The sequence below is a fragment of the Canis aureus genome, chromosome 10 (assembly GCF_053574225.1).
Source record: "Canis aureus isolate CA01 chromosome 10, VMU_Caureus_v.1.0, whole genome shotgun sequence".
Taxonomy (NCBI): domain Eukaryota; kingdom Metazoa; phylum Chordata; class Mammalia; order Carnivora; family Canidae; genus Canis; species Canis aureus.
In genome coordinates this window covers 6837218-6840817 of record NC_135620.1, presented here as the reverse complement: position 1 = coordinate 6840817, position 3600 = coordinate 6837218, and the positions used below count along the sequence as shown (strand labels likewise).

At 45.6% G+C, this 3600-nt stretch overlaps 1 long non-coding RNA gene across 1 annotated transcript; it reads right to left on the bottom strand.

Annotated features, from left to right (window-relative positions):
- Positions 1-542: 542 nt before the first annotated feature.
- Positions 543-2607, bottom strand: LOC144321575 (uncharacterized). The gene is made up of 3 exons (XR_013387175.1): positions 2363-2607; positions 1219-1403; positions 543-952 (listed from the first exon to the last, which is right to left on the bottom strand). It is a non-coding gene; the product is annotated as an uncharacterized LOC144321575 (long non-coding RNA).
- Between the last annotated feature and the right edge of the window lie 993 nt (positions 2608-3600).

Genomic DNA, 3600 nt, shown 5'->3' with positions numbered 1-3600 from the left:
TGAAGTATTGCCTGTGATTATGCAGCCTTCCTATATATAAGCGTTTTCTAGACTAGAATTCAGGGAGACTGAGGTACTTCGCACGACCAGAGTCTCAGATAGGAGGGAGCTCTGCAAGAGAAACTTGCACAGGGGTCCCTTGAGCCAACTGTTGCATTCTTAGCTGTACATTCATAGAATAAAATGCCACAAAGCCAGGCAAAGAACAATCAGGAGGCTCAAAGATGAACAATTCCAGAGCTCATGAAAGGTGGGGAGATACCTGTGTTCCGACCAGCCAAACTGGAGAGTCCTTGGTGAACTTTGGGGCATTGTGTCAAAAAACTCCAAAGGGAAACCCCTTAGCTTTCAGGCTGAATTAAGCCTTGGGGAGAAGCTGTGTTAGATCTGGCCTACCCGAAGCCTCCAGACATGCCTCAGAAGCACCCAGCTGATTCACGATGAGCTAACTGTCCGGCAGAACAAAGTCACAGCCCACTGTAAGTCTGGGTGTTCCCCGAAACAGATGCCAAGCACCAAGATGAGACTAAACATGCAAGGACTTTATAAAGGGAAATGCCCAGGAGGAAGGAAATACGCAGAAGGCCAGGGAAGAATGGAGCGTCATCAGATGTCAGTGTAGACCTAACCTCAAGTAAGGAGAGAGAGAGAGAGGCTTGGTGGGATCTTCCTAGAGTGCCCTGAAGTCTTTGGCAGGGTTGATGAAGCTGCTGGGGAATCCTTGAGTCCAGAGACTGCCACCAGAGAGCTCTTCGTCTCCCTCCCTTGCTCAGCGAGGGTCAGCCCAGAGAAGGCATGGCCGGATGTAGTGATGGCTGGTAAGTACAGCAGCTTGGGCCTTCCTTCACGTATATGCCCTGAAGGTCAGCGAGGTGCCTCCTTCTGTGCAGATCTCCTTCTCTACACAGGCTTGGGGAGCAGCTTCCCTGTCGTTTTACATGGGCTCCTCTTCCTGAAACTCAGAAAAGGGAGGTTAGTGGCAGGGACTATGACCCCAATAACAGCTAATCCATCTCAGGGCACAACTGGTGGTCATCTCCCCCTCCTCCACTCTGTTCTAAATCCCCTTCCCCCTGAGCAGACCTAGTGGCTTCTCTGAGGGTATGACCCACACCTTCACTCATACAGGAGCCCACCCGGTCACTTCAGAGTCGCACGTTCCTCAGTTTAGGATTGGTGCACTCGTCTGCTCCCAGGTACAGCAGGGCAAGGAAGTACCTGAAGGTGGATCCCATCATCACCGCCATCGTGTAAGGGCAGTCCTACTCTTCCTGCTGACCAGGATCAGTGAGTGAGACCAAAATGCTTGCTCCTCTATTTGCCTGCTTGTCCGTGAGCACAGAAGTCCAAAGTGCCCCATGGCAGCCATAACTCATAATTCCGTGGCCTCGTTGCTGTGTCCCCTAGAGAGAGCAGATCCTTAGGGCACCAGGACTTCTAACCACACTGAACCCAAAGTGGGTGAGAGGAGAAAGACATTTCCCTGTGAGTGACTGGAAGGGATAGTAGGCAGAGCCGTTCATGTCTACCTCTGGTACCCTTGCAAATGGAGAGGGAGTAGCACATTAGTGGTATCTGATTTAATAAACACACTGTCTTCTAAAAGACAACACCCCATCCTCTCTTACTATTCCTTCAACCTGGCAATTAAGATGCCTGTAGTAGGCCTTTCCAGCATTCTAAAGGTCAGCTGCCTCCAGATGTTGTGCTATGTGCTACAACCAGTGAACCCCATAATCAGAGGTCTTCTGCTACAACTTTGTCACTGTGAAGTGGGTCCCCAAGTCTGATGCTATGCTGTGTGGGATCCCATGTCTATGGATCAAGCATTTTAAAAGCCTCCATGTAATGATGCTGGCTGAAGCTCTGTGGGCAGTAAAGGCAAACCCACATCTCACATAGGTCATCTATCCTCGTAAGAATGGACCGCCGGCCCAGTCGAAATAACCAGTCATTCACAAATGCAACTGGGGCTACATGGGTCAAATCCTCAATAGTCTCTAAGCCGTTCTCTGGGATTTCTCTGGTTTCTGCAGAAGCCAGACTGGAATTAAAGGGAAATAGGATAGGAACCACCATCCCTGCCTCTTTTAGATTTTTAATGTAGGCATTGATCTCTGGCATCCTCCTGGGGTCCAGTATTGTTTTTGATTAACTGTCTAACTAGGGAAAGAAATTCTGGATTCAGAGGTTTCCATTTGGCTTTCCCTTCTATGATGTTTTACTTCACAGGCAAGGAACTTGGTACTGGGGTTACTCCAACTACCAAGCATATTGATTCCCATTGTACAATCAGGGACTGTGATCCAGACTTTAGCCAGGACTCTACTTATCCCCTGGCCTCAAATGCCCCAAGTCTTACAAGGAAAGGTCCATGATGACATTTTGGTGACATTCTGTGCATCATGTCTGCTCAGATCCTGTGTCCAACACTCTTCAACATACTTGGTCACTCTCCTTTCTGCAGTTTGAAATCACCCAAGCAAATGCTTACAGATTACTTTGTGGAAACACTAGCAATAGCATCTCAGCCTGTGGTGTTGAAGTATTTCCTCTTAGGGACCTTTCACTTCTTCAGTGCTTGAGTTCCAGATCTGAAAACTTGGCTGGAACCTGGAAACACAAAAAGGGATCATGACTTTTTTTTTTTTTTTAAGATTTATTTATTTATTTATTCATGAGACACACAGAGAGAGGCAGAGGCACAGGCAGGGGGGAAGCAGGCTTCATGCAGGGAGCCCGATGTGGGACTCGATCCCAGGACCCCAAGATCACGCCGTGAGCCAAAGACAGATGCTCAACCACTGAGCCACCCAGGCGTCCTGGATTATGACTTTTTAATGGGATGACCAACCTCAGCCTCCTGCTCTTCCATTCTTGCTTTTTGTTTCTTGTTTTTTTTTTTATTTTTATTTTTTTATTTCATTGTAATAAATGTTACGAGGCAACTTTACTGGCTGCTGGTATATTTTGTTCCTAGAGACATCATGTTCTAATAACTACCTCCACAACTCCTAGTGAGTTAATCCCCCTCATTTACAAACATGTTATAGACCCATACAGCTGGAGTTATCAGGAGTAAGGTTTACAGAAGAACTCTCCTTAGAGGAGATAAAAGGGTAAATGGAACTCAGAAGGGTGGTTGCAGGGTTGGCTCTGATCTCCATGCAGTTTCTGTGTGGTCAAGCTTCCATCCGCATTCCAGAAAAGCGACTCATGAAGTCAAACAACATATAAAGGACAAAGAACAAGAGAAAATATCTAAAAGTTAACAGGAGGAAAACGTTTAAGAATTGATCAAAAATTCAGAATAAAAATAAGTTTAAAAGAAAAAGGACATAAGATAGAGTTATAATCAAAGAAAAGAATCCTGTCCGTTTAAGTCAAGAATAATGGAAACTTAGAATATATATACAAATGATAAAGTTCCTGACAACAGAAAGTTTTACAAGTAAAAAGAGTTTACAAAGTAAAGAATGAAAATCACAAAATAAACGTTTAAAATGATCATTAACAAGATGGAAGTAAAAATAGATGTAAGAATACAAGAATAGGGACGCCTGGGTGGCTCAGCAATTGAGTGTTTGCCTTCGGCTCAGG